Source organism: Pipistrellus kuhlii, unplaced genomic scaffold (assembly GCF_014108245.1).
Source record: "Pipistrellus kuhlii isolate mPipKuh1 unplaced genomic scaffold, mPipKuh1.p scaffold_m20_p_7, whole genome shotgun sequence".
Classification (NCBI taxonomy): domain Eukaryota; kingdom Metazoa; phylum Chordata; class Mammalia; order Chiroptera; family Vespertilionidae; genus Pipistrellus; species Pipistrellus kuhlii.
The window spans coordinates 43,187,379-43,203,715 of record NW_023425573.1 but is presented as its reverse complement, the minus strand read 5'-3'; the positions used below and the strand labels follow the sequence as shown (position 1 = coordinate 43,203,715).

The window sequence follows — 16,337 nt, the reverse complement described above, 5'->3', positions numbered from 1 at the left end:
TGATTGTTATAATAACTTTAGGTGCTTCCTAGCTTTCACATATTTTTTGAAAAATGCTGAAAGATGAAACTAGACAGCCATGTTTGTACCACCTCATGTTACCACCCCATCCCCAAGACCAGAGTCTGGTAGATTAAATGAGGACACAGATCACAGGGAACCCATCCATAAGCTTTACAGAGACAATAGGATTCTCTTTCCAGAGAATGTTTAAATTGGAGTAAGACTGAATGAGTCAGAATGTTGTTGGAACATGAACTGACTGATCTCAGGTTGAGTGTGGGGAAGTGATATCTGGCCATGAGCAAGCAGAGGACACCAGCCAACACAGCGAAAGGGAGATAAGCAGAAACAAGAAGCCCACATAAAACCACGGAGAAAAAACGGGCTCTTTTGATTTGGTTCCTGACTTCTCAATTCCAGTTCAGGCTCTTTATGGCTTAGCTGTGTTTTGGTCAAGGCACTTGGCAAGTATATTCTTATAATAAGTAGCCCGTTGTACTTACATTAGCTTGAATGTGCTTTTATTCCTTGAAATTTGGTCAGTGTTCTCTGACCAAAATTTTAAAAATGTAAAATGGCTTTGCTTATAAAGGTTCTTCAATTTTAACTGCCTACCTCACAGAGGGGGAAAAAATGAAGTTTCAAGAGTGGTAAGTATCACAGATGAAAGACAATTTGTAGGAAGATTGATATTTATTTTTGGGTCTACTGGTTCACAGCTGAATACTTTTTAAAAACAAACAAACAAAAAACACAGGAATTCAGGCAGCAGGGCCTGAATTTTATTTTATTTGAAACATTTATTGTCCCAACATACTTTCTCACTGAGAAATTGAACCATCTACTTTTTTCATAAAAATAGACTAAAAGAGTCCTTCCAGAATAAATCTTTTTCAAAAATGGCCTTTAACATAATTGCAAACGTTTGGACAAATTTCTAGTTGGGCTATCAGTGCTTTATGTTTTAAAGGATGGATAGGAATTGGTGGGAGAGGTGAGGGGAAGGCAGCCATTATTATTGCACCTTACACATTAAAGAAGAAGAAGAATTACATTTGGAGACTGATTTTGAGAATGGTATACTGATAGGTCTGTCAGAATGGATGACCTGCAAATGGAAGCTCTGAACCACTTAATGAGTTCAGTGCTTGAAAGTGTTCTCTTAAATGATCACTTTATATCTTGTATAACATCTGCCAGAAAGAACAAGTTTTAGTGCAGTCGACACTAAGTTATGCCCATAATATTGAGCCAAATTTATTTTCCACATAAAGTCACAGTTTTATATGTTATATAATCTTTTGGCAGAAATAAGGAATAACATTCAAAATTCAAAGATCTTGGTATAAAAATATCTAGTGTTTTAGATGTTTCAAAGTAAGGCCAGAAAATAAGTTGGATATAATAAAAGTACCAAAAATTTCTATTCAGTTGGCATAGGCAGGCAGTTACTAGGCATACATGTAGTAGAATAGAATTCAACAAGAAATTAAAAATGATCACTAAATACCAATCAGCCAATCAATCAAGCACCAAAGAAACTATTAAACCACAACTATGCTAAGTTAGATGCTGGAGGAACAAGTGCCATCAGAGATTTGCAATATGCTCCCCTTTAATTAATAACTTTTCTGTGTAGACAAGATAGCCTATCTATATAACCTTCCATGATCCCTTTAGCTTTTATAAGCACAAAGCTAAACTCAAGATCTAACAAAAAACACATTATACTTCCGCATTTGGCAACAATTTCACCACTCTTTTTGGCTTTTGGGTCTTTTATTATTTCGATTTACACTGCATTCAATGTTGTAATTCAGATCAAATCATTTTTGGAAGTAGAAAAGAAATAAACCAAATGAAGCTTTCCTTCCCTATAGCTGATGCCCATTTCCAGTGACCTTTCACGTGATAAAAGATCTGATCTCATGCTTTCTTTGAGACACATCTGCATCTAACTGAAGACAGTCATACTGTCTCCCTTTATGAATACTGTATAATTATTTGCACTGTTCATTTGCTCCTTTCCAAGTTATGCCCAATTGCATTGATCTGCTTAGACACTCTAACAGAGAAATGGTAATAAAATAGCATACAGATGATGCCTGATATTTGCATACATTTTCCTTAATACATATTATTGTCGCCTTCTAGTAATAGGATTTTTTTTAACCCTCACCTGAGGATATTTTTCCCATTGATTTTCAGAGAAAGTGGAAGAAAAAGGAAAGACAGAGAGAAATATCCATGTGAGAGAAACATCTATTGGTTGCCTCCTGCATTTGCCCTAACCAGGATCCTGGCCAGGTAGCAGCCGGCAACCGAGATAATGCCCTTGATCAGAATCAAACCCAGGACTCTTTGATCCACAGGCTCTATCCACTAAGCAAAAATGGCTAGGGCAGGATATCTTTTTAAATTTAGCCTGTGTCTTTGTGCTAATCAATTTGACATTTAAAAAAAGGGTTGAAGCAATAAAATTGATCTGTATGTGTAAAAATATCCTATAATCCTCCTAGTCTTCCTGTGACTAATCAGAAACAACAAATATATATTGAGTTCCTGTTAAACACAAGTCACTTTGTTTATGTGGGGTAAGATTATTGATATTTACTGTATTAGAAATTAAAATAGAGAACTCATAAAATGTATTAATTCACTTATAAATAATAATAAACTAGTAACATGCTAATAAAATAATATATTAGATGAAAATAATTATAGCCCTAAAAATATCTGAGTGGCATTATTTTATAAATTTTAATATATGCCTTAATGTATAGATTCTTAAATCTGTTTTTAATTTAATGTTATAATTTACATTTGACGAAGAAAATCTGATCATATATAGATATGTAGCTGGAAAGTTTTAATAGCCTTTTCACATAAGTGTGAATAGTCTTCTTTGATAGTCTAGCAAAACTAGACAGGTGGAATCTCAAACCATATCAATAAACTTCTTGTTTCTGCTACACTAAAATCTATTTGTTTATCTTGCACTTTGAATGGATCCATTATCCATGCATGATTTTATATCATTATCCATTTCTCGTTTGTAAGATATCTCTTGACTAAGTCATGCAGATCTTTGAAATATTGAAATACTTCATTATCCTTCTGCTAACATTAGCACTAATCACATTAAAAAAATCCTGTAAATTTTGAGAAATTGTCAAGCTCATGATGACAAATACAAGTTTTCCAAAATTCTAATTATTCTTTTGAAAGTTCAAATGTTGTCATTGGTAACAAATATTATCAGTTGTTTTTTGCAAATGATAGCCTGACTTCATTTTTGAAAATCATCTGTTGAATAACCACTATTTTTTCTGTCAGTCATTCTTTCAAGTAAAAATGATGTCCCATAGAAAAGCAGCTATGGCCAGCCAACGTGGCTCATTGGTTGAGTTTTGACCTATAAACCAGGAGGTAACAGTTTGATTCCCGTCAGGACATATACCTGGGTTGTGGCTCGATCCCCATTGTAGGGCATGCAGGAGGCAGTTGATCAATGATTCTCTTTCATTATTGATGTCCCTATCTCTCTTCCTCTTCCTTCCTCTCTAAAATTATCAATAAAAATATGTTTAAAAAAATAAAAGCAGTTTGTTCTGCTTGCAATCCAAACATTGCATAAGATTTTTGTGGGGTTTTTAGGCAACTATTGTCATACTTTAGCATGTGGCAGATATTCTTTATGCATTATTCCATTTCAGCACACGGAATATTTAAAATATGTGTATTTGCATGTCTAGATGAAATAGAATTAATATTTTTAGTGCTTCATCAAAGACATTTCTTTAGTAAAACTGGCTTTTAATGTTATTTATTTATTTACTTACTTATTTTTATTGGGAGTATATGGCAGTGACTAATAGAATGACTACTACTACAATTTGGTGCCACTGTCTTGACAAGTGTTAAGGCCAGGAGTTTTAATTGTTCTTGCATAATAAGTGCAAATGTCGATAGAGTGAAAATGGCAAAAAATGTATTATTATGAAGATAGTTGCCTCCTGCATGTGCCCTCACCAGGATCCTGGCCAGGATATGATGGGCTCCTTAAAACGTTTCAAGGGAATTCTAGAGGGTGTGTGGACTATGCTTTAAGGATAGCTGTTGAATTGTATTCTACATGAATCAAAAACTATGAACGTGCAGAGAACACAGCTGTGGAATATTTTTACATAACTCAATGAGTGCAGGGAGGGTTAGAAGTGAAATGCATAAACAAGTGGGTAAAACAAAAATGCCTAGGATTGAAAAAAAAAAAAAGGAGTAAAGAAAAGCAGTAAAATCAGGTTTGACCCCAGAAAGAGGCAGTTGAGATTCCATTCTTTGTTATTCCATAGGGTATTTTATGGAGATCGCCCTCTTATTTTCTTTCTCTTGCTTGCTGCTTCTATCAATATTTAACTTCTTCACTAGGTTCAAACTTCCATTTTGGAATTTATACAACAAGCACTCTTCATGCATACAGGTTGATCTATAATCCTCTAAATGCCTTTAAAAAAAAAAAATGGTGTGCAGCCTTCCAGGCTTCTCAAATCACCCGAAACCTGAAACGCCACGGCCCAGGCCCAGGTAGTACATAAATGATGGTGTTCTAGACCTAAATCCAGCCTGTTGCCTCTTTGGTTTTTGTCCCAACACACTAGCCTACATAGCCCAAAACACCACTGGCCTTTTAAAATGGCATATCACATTCCAGGGTAATATCAAAACTACTGTCCGGTAGCATTTGTCAAGTTTCAAAGTAACTCTTTCCAGGATTTTCAAATTCACTGAATTTCTTAGATTGAAATATTTTATGTGACAGACCTCTCTTAGTTTTCTCTTCTTGCTGAATGTATTATTAGAAACCCTGAAATCTGGTTTCTTTTCATTTCTATTCAATATTTCTCTTTAATTTTTAATTTATTAATAATAGCTTAAAATAACTCATATTATAATTTAAGACTTGTCATTAACCATTTATTACCCTTCACGCAGATTCCTCCCACTACACAGTCAACACAAATAACCTCATGTCTCCAAATGCAATATATATTAGTAATTACCCTCATTGCTTCACTCTGCCAACTCTGGCTCAGTACCATACATTGTTAATTTACTCTTGTTGTCATTACATTTGCTAGTGATAATAATTTTATAACTTCATTTTGCCAATTTGACGAGTTTCTATTCTACTTATTTAAAATTTTATGTACATATTGTGTTAGTATTTACAGGTAGGTTGTTATTCTTTAATGTTCTAAATCTGAAGACAATTTTTTACAAAAACTATTCATTGGAAATAGTAGATTCTCCATGAGCATATAATGACTTTCCTAAAATTCTGCTAAATTCTAAAGAGAAAAAAACACACAAAAAACCTGCCCACATCTTGGACTTCCAGCCTCCAGACCTGTGAGAAATAAATTTCTGTTGCTTAAGCTATCCATTCTGTGGTAATTTGTTATGGCAGCCCCAGCAAACTACAGTAACAGCCAATCCAATATGCATGGAATTCTTCTATCTCTAGTTCAATGATTACCTTCTACCATTATTTATGAAACAAAAGCAGACTAGCACCCTGGCCTATTTAGCTCAGTGGTTAGACCATCAGCCCTGGAATGGAAGGGTCATGGGTTCAGTTCCAGGTCAAGGACACATACCTTGGTTGCAGGTTCCCCAGGCCTGGTAGGAGTGTTTGTGGGAGGCAGCCAATTGATGTGTCTCTCTCACATCTATGTTTCTCTTTCTCCCCATCCTCCCTCCCTCCCTTCCACTCTTTCTAGAAATCAATGGAAAAAAATATCCTCAGTAGAGGATTAAGACAAAAAAGCAGACTAGCAGCAAATATCATAAAAAAACATATATAATGTGTAAGTTTGGTAAAGCATGTGCAATACATTAGAGATGTTTCTTAGAAATAACTAGAAATTTTTCTCCTAAAATATTAGGTCCTTACTGAACTATACATCATTATATCCTTAAATTTCCAGTAGAGTAAAAATGAACCTATTTTAAATCAGAAAACTTTGATATGAAGTTAGGTTAAAAAAAGTGTTTAACAGATAAGGTCATATGGGTCAATTTTCTCTTTAAAGTTATGTGAATTCTCACGGAAGAAGAATCTCACTGCTCTTTTCTTAAATAAGAAGTTGTCCCTAGCCCCCAGTGAATAAAATTGCTGTTAATAGTAATTTGATAAAACATAGAGGCACATATATATGGACAGCCAACAAGATTAACAGCACAATTCAAGGGGCAAAGAATCTTTTTTTAAACAAACAGTGCTGGGACAGCTGGATAGCAACACGTAAAAGAATGAAGTTAGACCCCTATCTCACATTATATACAAAAATTGGCTCAAAATGGAGCGCAGACTTACATGAAAGAGCTAAAACTATAAAACATGTAGAAAAAATTATAAAAATAAAGTTTCATGACTTTGCATTTGGGAATAATTTCATGTATATAACTGTTAGGGGCAGAAATAGAGTATTGAGGGACTAGTTATAGCTATAAGAAATATTAATCATGCTAAATTAACCATGACTGTTTTGCTCTGATTAAAGAAAGACCATTCTAATATGTGGCTGAGAGTTGTAATCCCCAGGACCTGGGAGTTGACCTTAGAATGCAATCCATTTTTCTTTTCTGAGAACTGCCTACATCATGGAAAGATGAACAACCTTGTTGACCAAATAATCTGGTCCCATAATTCCTACTTTCCTATGTAATCTTTGTCTTTCTACCCAATATAAGCAGCTGGCTTATGGGGAAAGGTAGAGCAGATTTTCCTGGATGACCTGCTGCTCTCCCATACTGCCGGCATTATTGGAATTAACACTCATGCATGATTCAACGCTGTCTCTGCTTCATTGACTCCAGTAGTGACAGGCAGCCCATTTGTTGCCCAATTTCATAACATCAAAAACACAAGTGACAAAAGAAAAAATTAAAGTGTATACCTATTTCATCAAAATGAAAGCCAAGGTTGTATATGGAGCACCAAAGGAGGAAGAGGCCATAGGAGAGGGCAAGAAGTTCTTTACCACTTAGAGGAATAAAACTAGTACCAAGTTAGAATAGAAACTCCCATTTGCCAGCGAGGAACTACAGGTTGGTAGGTAACTGAGAAAAAGTGGGAGCAAAGAGCCAGAAACTATAAAAACATAAACCATTAGAATATAAAGTTTGAAGAGACAGAAATATAACAACAAAAGGTTCAATTCAGAGGAACCACAAAAGCTTATATTTACATGTCATCATATTACTTTGATATCACATTAATATTGATTAATTTTTAGAAAATGATTTGAGCTTCTGCAGTGCCCTGACCACTCCAGGGAATGTACTGATGGTTTCCATCCTCAGTGTCTGCACCTTCTCAATTCAGTCATCTCAGGGTCAGACCTTCAGTGCAAACAAGACCGACTGGATCACAGGCTATTTTTATTGTATATTTACAGACAATTTGCAGCAATCTAACCAATAATCTCAATTCTAACAGATTTTTTTTTCATCAATAGCGCCTTTTAAACACCTTTCAATTTCACTGTATTCTAGGAACCATAACATTTTTCAAAGAACTTAACAAAAATTGTTAAAACTTGTTTTTTGTGTGAAAATGACTTTTTGTGTGTGTGTGTGTGTGTATGTGTGTGTGTGTGTGTGTGTGTTTGTTTTTAACTTAGTAACTTATCACCATTGAATTGCTCCTTGATTTGCTTTTTGTCAAAGCCTGGGACAAAAGCACACTCACCCCTGCCAAAGGTCAGGCGGTCACCCTGTGGCCCATTTCCTTCCATTTCTTCTCTCAGGATCACAAAACAGGTGCCATTCCTTATACCCCTGAGGTACTGCGCCCTTTGGGACCTCTGTGTTTCTCCCTTTTCTCTTCCCTGAACACTCTTCCTTCACCTCGTTCAGATAAAAATCGCTTTTTGCTCCTCCTTAATAGCATTTTTATAACAGTGAAGGAACTTCATTTCTTTAGTATAACTGTTTCTCCTTTCTTTCCTGTTGATTTAAACTGGCCTCACCCAGAACTCTGAGTCACCAATCTTCTCTGTTGCAAGATCACTCACTTACTCCTTAAGCCCTCAGGACAATGAGGTTCTGATTCAAATAAAATAATTTTAGGAACAAAGCCCCAGGGACACAGTTTTGATCAAACCAGAGGAGATAACATCTTCGCCTCAGTTGTGTTTCAGCTCCACACCCAGAAAATAGGCAAAACCAGAGGAAGGAATGTCAGGGCTGACATCAGGACCAGATGCACTGATCAACTACCCTCCAATCCTGCACCAACCAATCAGTAGAGAACACAACCCTGACCACAGCCCTTACTCCTGTATTAATAGCTTAACCCATCCCCAGAGGCCATTGGGGAGCCAGGTCAGAGCATTGCCTTATTTGCTGCCAACTCCTGTTCCTGTCTTACTGGGCTTTGAAGCGCACAGGCAAACAGACCCCTTTAGTCCTAGAACGTTCTCTTCCTTCATGCTGATCTTGCCTTCGCCATCGCCTTACCCTGCTATCTTCTTTGTCAGAGAAAGTTTATTCACTGGCATTTCATTACGCGTTGATTTGCCTACTTCCTACCTTTATCGCTAGGCTGAAAACACCACGTGGGCAGGAATTTTGTTTTACTCACCATATTCCAGCACCTGGAATAGGGACTGACCTGTGCTATAGGAGAGCACATTTGGGGTTTTTTGTTTGTTTGTTTTTTTAATGAATGAATGCAGATTTAGGGAATCTGTATTCATTCAAATAAACTATTTTGAACTTTTGATGTGTCAGAAAGAAGCTGAATTACAGCTGCATGTACAGACTGCACCAACCTCAGTCCTGGCTATCAGGGCCAAGCCATAGATCTAACATCACTCAGGTGATAGGGCAGCAAGAGCACAGACACTACAGCCAGACAGACTCACTGGGTTCAAGTTTGGGCTCTGCCACTTACAAACTGTCTGACCAAAGGCAAGTTAACTTAACCTCACTGTGCCTCGGTTTCCTCCTCTATAAATCGATCATTAATAATAGCACTTACCTCATGGAATTAAATGAAAAAAATATTTGTAAAGTGCTGCTTAAAATAGTGGCTGGCACCAAATAAATGTGACACATCTTTGTTAAACAAAATCATTAGTAGCTGGAAACTTCTAAACATGACCAAAAGGAAAAGCTGGAAAGGCACAGTTTGGGGAAATTTGGCTTATTTTTCTGACCAGAGTTGCTCTCAGAATAACTCTCTTCCCCACCTCTGCCCTGTCCCAGCATAATCCACAGTGAGCTGTGAAACGTGCTTAACTGACTAATCAGAATTTCAAAGGGAAGTGATGACTTCACAGTCACAGCTTCCGGGTCCCTGCCTGGAAGATCCTGAGAGCTTCCATCGCTGGTTCCCACTCTCCCTCCACCCCGCTCTTTCTCCTCCTTTCCCCTCCTGAGGTAGCTGAGAGAACAGGTCTTTCTTTTGCTCTTGGAACTTACGGGGAAGAAATGATGGGATAGGCCTCAACTACCCCAGAGGAAAATACCAGGTATGGGCCCACCGGCTAGAACTACGGCCCGCGGGCCACATGCGGCCCGCAGAGGAGTCTGATCCGGCCCGCCAGGTTTTTTGGGCAGTGAGCGCAGCCGAGGTGTTACAGTAGGAATTAGTAGTTCATATAGTCCGGCCCTCCAGCTCTCTGAGGGACCATGATCTGGCCTCCACTTTAAAAAGTTTGAGGACCCCTGGTAGATTGTGGAAGGATGCTTTTTGTGTCAAGCACATACCACTTAGACTGGTGAGGACTGCCTGGTGTGTAAGTGCTAGGGATAACTCCAAACAAGCCCCAGGCTCTCCCCTCCTCCCCCAGAGAAGATGCTCTTAAGTTTCCCTCTCTGAATCTCTGGGTTCCCTGACAGTGCCCTCTACACAAGGAGCTAGAATGTTTCTTTCTGGACTCCTCTGGGAGATCGAGTTTTCCTGGGTTGGTGGCCAGGAGGTTATTTCTGGGTCTCTAGTCCATCCCTTCACCCTGCTATCTCTGGTTAATAAAGCAGAATCCTGTCTGAAATCCCCAGTGCCTTCTTGGATTCTGTATAATTAATTAGGCCTCCAATTGTGCCTTCCCCTCCCCTCCCATACATGGAGAAACCCTCTGGACCAGGCCTTAAAGGGGAACTGCCCTCATACACAAGTCTCTATCATGGTAACTAAATGAAGCCTATTAGTATTGGCTGCAAAACCCAACGCGTTATTTTTTACCAGTATGAGCATTCTGGATGCACTGGCCACCTAAAGAGATGTTGTTGGGGGGGGGGGGGGGGGGGGGAGACAGACCACCGGGGTTAAGAGGGAAGAAAAAAGGAAAAAGTCATCAAATGAGTTGCAGTGAGTTCAATGAATCTGATTCCATTGCTGGGCTCGAGTGACATATAACCAGCCACGGGACTCTGTGCTGGTGGTTTATAATGTTACTTCGCCCTCTCCACGAAATTGTTTTCCCGTAAATCTCTGAGGCCATCCGTTCCTGTCTACACATTACGTTCCTAAAATAGACAGAGCTAAAAATCTCTTCAAGGAGCTTTGTGGAGGAAGGCCTGAATTGCAACACCACTCCTAGAAGAAGGGTGCAATGGCTCGATAGCAATTACAGGAGCAGCAGCAGCCACAGAGGGAGGGAGGGAGGGTCACAGGAGTTGCTCGCCGCCGTAGTTACTGCGCTTCCCAAACGCACAGAGGAGGGGAAGGAAGGAAGGAAGGTGTCAGCCGCCTGGGCCCGGCAGCGCTCCCACTTGCATCAGCCCGGCCTGGCCGCCAGGTATCGCAGCCAATAGGAGCAGCAAGGTACCCGCTGCTCCTGAAGCGGAATCCACCAGCCTCAGCATGGAAATTTCCTATTTCTGTGCGGCATCACCCTCCTGGGAGGATTTAAAGGGCTTTATGGAGAAAGCTGTCCTGTTACTACACCGGCGCATCAGAAACCTGCCTGCGCCACGTGAACCTGTCAAACCCACAGAAAAGGAAGCCACGTTTGATAAGTGTAACGGCGACAGCGTCCTTTGGCAATCTGCAAGTTTGCCCCGGCACCTCAGAAATGTCTAGTCACACGCGCCTGTGGACAGAGCGTTACCCTGCTTTGGTTTGAATCATCTCACCAGACACCTAAACAGCACCTGGCCCCGCTCTCTCGGGACTCGTGCGTTAAGGGGGAGTGACAGCTGTCAGGGAGTCAGTCACCACGGGAAGGAACACAAAGAAACACGAGACGTCAACGTGGGGTGGGGGTGCCTTTACACACACGCCTCAAACAGGTAGGAGAGAGGGAATCCATGACAATGAATTCGGCCCATCCACCCAGAGACATTTCTTGTGCCATTTGGAAAAGGAAGACGGTTCGCACCGGGAACAGAACAGCATCTGCAGTATCATTGCTGATGGTGACCTCTGTCTAATTCAAAGTAGCTCAGGATCTCCCATCTGGTTCCACAGCAAGGATCTGTGCCCACTGCCCTCTAGCTCCTTCGCTAGCACAGTTGCATCGGAGTTAGGGGAGGGGAGAGATCATGGTCCCCTTCTCGCCTAAGCCGTGAGGCATTTCTCCTCCAAAGCCCAGCCTCTGCCTGGGGAGCTGAGCACCCCTGCAATGCTAGGCCTTCTCTTCCCGGGCTTCTCGCCCTGAGATCTAACGTTTGCTCCCTCCTTAAGAACACCGTGACCTCTATTCCCAGCCGGTGCAGTCCGAAAGCCCCGGTGGAGGAGGGGGCTTCAAGGGAGACCTTGAAGAGGATCGAAGCAAGCAAAGGCAAGAACTGGCCAGGCTCCAAGCTATTTCAGGCCAAAGAATCCCATCTTGTATCAAAATGCTGAGCTGCAAAACAAACCTGTTCATGGAAGGTTGAGAGAGGAGGGGGAGGGGACGAGGAGGAGAAGGGGAGGAGAAGAGAGGGAGGAGGGGGACAGCTAGTCCGAATTCACAGACAAAAATGGACTTCCTGCTCAGCCCAAACTGCATTTCCAAGGGCTTTCCGCGCCCCCCCCCCCAGAAGAATAACTGGAATGAATATGTCTAACATCGCAACGAAACAACCAGATGGCTTACCTGATTTAAAGGAAAATTACCCATCTGCAATGAGGAACTGCATCTCCCAGAGACCAGATAACAGCGTGCCTTCAGTTGCAATTGTTCAGATTCCTTCTTGTAAAAGGTGACCAGGGATTTACAAGGGCTGCAGTCTCACTGGGGCAGAGCACACATACACAAACACACACACGCACACATACACACATGCACCAGAGACCTCTGCAGCATCCTCTCGGCTTCATCCCGGCCTCACTCTATGGTACCTAATACAAATCAGCAAATAGCTTGTTTAAAAAAAAAGTCTAGGAAGCACCTTACATTATATCGCCATCTAGTGGTCCGACGTTAAATATGTTCTCCTCAGCCAGATTTACATGTTCTTTCTCAACCTCTTTTCTCTCAGCCTCTTTCTTTGCCTTTTGCTTCTCTCATTATTTCTCCCTCTTGTTTCTCCTTCATTTCCAATACTTCTATCGTACCAAACACCTAATGACTCAAAGGTGAAAGAGTTTAAAACTAAGTATAGCTATCTTCAAATATAGCAAGTAGCTTTATGGTTTGCATTTTATTTTTGTTTAAAAGAATTACTTTATTCCCATTATGAATCAGTATGGTCTTTACAAATTATAAAATTTGTGAAAAAAACTTTGTTTTTTTATTCCACCTGAAGAAGATTGGTTGATTCTTATTACAGATCTGCAGTCTTCCATTGAGAAGCTGCTTAAAATTTTACTCATTTTTAATAACGTGTTTAAATAATAGGTTTTATGTTATTGTGAACAGCTCCGAGTGAGAAGATGTGAGTTTTATTTTAGGTTCCACACTAATGACCGTGTACTTTTGCGCAAGTCACTGAACTTTTCTATGAAAACTTAGAAGTTTTTCCTCATCTTCATCTGTAATGGGAAGTTAAACAAGATTATCTCCCCACTCTAAGTGTCTATGATTTTATTTTCTTTTATCAAAGTATGTTTCCCTATCTTGTGGACATAACCTAAAGCTTAATTATATGGCCATGTTTTAGTAAGCAAATTTTGAATTCAATTAAATATCACCTTTTGATAGAATTATGTAAGCTATATACATCAGGTTTTCCTGACACTGGAGAATGTATGTGAAACCACTCAAAACTCCAGAAATTGATTTTAGAGCTTCCTATGTTATATACTGTCCTTTAAAACTGAAACAGCCTTTAACATTTGGTGGTGCATAAGCTCACAACTAATTAAGTGTAGATAGTCATTTGCAGTCATTTGTACAAAATATTGCATCCTGGTTGTTTTCCACCTAACATACTTGTTGTTGATAACTATCATGGCATGTGTTTTACCATTAATTAAATGACATCACCTTCAACATTTAAAAAAAAATTTTACTAAAGGACAGTACAATATTTATTAATATTATTACAGTTATTTTCCTTGTACATTTGAGAGTACATCTGAGGTTTTCTGAACCTTCTAAGTAAGGCTCAAGGCCACACATATAACCAGCAAAGCAATAACACTAAGGCTCTTGGGTCCCATATCCATTGTTCTTTAGAACATACTAAAAGTTGCCTTTCTTTCTTTGTTCTAGAATCACAAGAATGTAATTTTCATTTCTATGCTTGCAAAACATGTACTAGCCCTTAATTATAAATTACTCATGGACCCATCTTCTCATCTATGAAAGAAAGAAGTTGAGTAATCATTTCCTGTTCCAGCTTAAACATCCTCCAAAGGGTAAGCAAGGTGGCATGAATACATTAGATAAAGTTAGTCAGTGTCTGGAAGTGGTGTGGCTCAGTCTTTGGTGGAGTCAGCACAATGCTGAAAGGAGCTGGAGAGTCAGGTGACCAACATTTGGTAAATAATTACCAGGATGTAGAAATAAAGAAGTGGAAACTATGTTAACTAACAGATATTTTTTTAAATCTTAGGCTAATATATTCCATATTAATAGTACTTATGGTTTAGATATATAGGCATAAAAATAAGAACACCCTAGCTACATGTTTTCATGCCTTCTAATTGCTTATTATAGGGCTCAAGGTTTTGAGTGTCTGCTCATAACAGTCTGTTACAGCTTTGCCCCCTTAATCTCCAGAGAGGAGCCTGTGCTCCAAGTTACAGAACCAGAGCAGGGGAGGGAGCCTGACCATCTGATCCTCGCAGCCGCAGGGTCCAGCTTCCGCTCCCCATGCAGATTCAGGACCAGGTGGGCCAGGGAGCTTGGACAAAGGAATCCCGCAGGGATGGAAGAAGTAGTGGCAAAAGGGGCCAGGCTGACTTCCTATTTCTGGCTCCAGCACTCTCCAAGATCCAGATACTTTCCTGATTTGGGACCCTCAAGCTCCTGCTGCATGCCAGTCACTCTTCCCCCAGTGACATCAGTGAACCACCTGGATCCACAGTTCTCCATTAGTGGAGTTTACTCTGACACTTGAGAGAAATGGAATGCCAGGCTGCTTAAACACCCCGCCCCCTTCCACCTCTGTATCTTTGCTCACAGCCTTCCTTCACTTTTCTTGAAAGACCTTCCCCCTGTCTGTATATGGAAAAATTCTACCAATGTTTTGAGGCCACATAATCTTTTTTTCTCAAGTGTCTTTCTTTTTTTTTTTTTTTTTTTTGTCCATAGGTAGAATTCTTTTTGCTTTTAATTACAGAACAACTTCACATTTTATTTTGTGAAATATGGTTGTTTGTTAAGCTGAAAGCATGAGACATAAGAGAATAAACAGACTAAAAAAAAAAAAAAGGCCAACATCTCACCCATTGCACAATGAGTATGTTTAATGAATGTATTGCTTTACCTTCCATAAAGAGGACATTTTATTCGTCAGAGTTGAAGCAATTTAACAACATCGGTAACTTTAAATATTCCTCATATAAAGCCTGGCATAAAAGTAAAATATGGGATTTTTATTAAATTAGTGTAATATACACTTAAATCATTTATTCATAAAATATGGCAAAATGTAACTTTAAAAGAAGCTTTTCATGTGCTATCCTACAACACTTGTTCCTTTTGATCTTGTGCTGAAAGTTTTATGTATGTTTTATTCACCTCCAAAATTATAAACTCCTTGTGGATTTTTTTAATCTTTCTGAATCAAGTTGATTTATTGAGATATAACTTTCTCTTTCTCACTGTTCTATTTCTAGTTTCAGTGAATGAAATGGTAACTTCCCCTCTTCCCTCTCTTCTGAATGTTAGCCAATCCAAAAGATTCTATAATCTTGTCTCAGAAGGTGGAAAGAACATACATGCCTATACAATACTCTAACCTGTGTCTGCATGGACTTGTTAACCTGGCTAAGAGGCTTGGGATGTGCCTTTCCTGTGATGGAATGTCTACAAGGCAAAGAGGATGAAAGCATAAGAAGTCCTTTAGTCCTCAAATAGTTCTTCGTCATGCGAATTGGATCATTACTTTGGTACAGCTCTGTTGGGGGTCAGTGGCAGAGGTTCACTATTCAAAGTCCAAAAGAGTCAGGGAATACGGCAGTGGCACATACTCACTGTCTGTGAGTCTTGGTTATATATATATATATATATATATATATATATATATATATATATATATATATATTTTAGTCTTGGGTATTAAAGAGGAAGAGAAGTGGCTCAGATGGAAAAAGCTGTACCAGTTACTTTTATAGCTCCCTTCTAAGAAAGGAGAGTCACCTGTTACAATCAGAACTTTGAAAGAAAACTCAACATCAGAAGGCTGAAATATCTGTGTGATTAATATCAGAATGTTATTTAATATTTTATTGTATAGAAAATAAAGGAATGAAAATTTTACCTACTTGCCTTATAAAATAAGCTAACTAACTTGGGGCCTGGAAGGCAGATGGGGGGTGGAGGTCATACTTGATCTTTGGCCAAAAATTTCCCAGAGTAACAAATCATTATGTTTTGAATTTAGGATTTTTTTTTCCTCAGAATTATAAATTACATTTGAGTTTTAAGGCAAAAAATGTTTCCAGATCTTTCAGTAATTTGGCTCACCAATGACATGAAGCTAACTCCTCCCTTAAGGAGAGGGATAAGGATATTGGTACCCAGAGTTGACCTTGGGAGGGTGTCCCAGGGGGCTTAATGGGGATGCTGTGGGGGCTGAGAGTGGTAGAGCGTCTTTTGATAGAGTGGTGAGTGATTCCAACATGGATAGCAAGTGCCAGGGCCAGAATTTGAACCCAGACTTTATGATTCTAAATCTCCAGGGCCACTGTATCATCACCTCACTTTACATCCTGGCTTTGTCCCCTTTGT

The 16,337-nt window shown here is 39.3% G+C and overlaps 1 protein-coding gene across 4 annotated transcripts in view; it reads right to left on the bottom strand.

Moving 5' to 3' along the window:
- The window catches only part of LOC118709625 (sodium channel protein type 1 subunit alpha), a 101,245-nt gene extending 88,519 nt beyond the window's left edge, over nt 1–12,726 (bottom strand). For all 4 annotated transcript variants that reach the window (XM_045575272.1, XM_036421859.2, XM_045575273.1 and 1 more), the window contains exon 1: nt 12,093–12,726. The gene's annotated coding sequence lies outside the window, so the exon portion shown is untranslated. The remainder of the gene's footprint in view (nt 1–12,092) is intronic.
- Between the last annotated feature and the right edge of the window lie 3,611 nt (nt 12,727–16,337).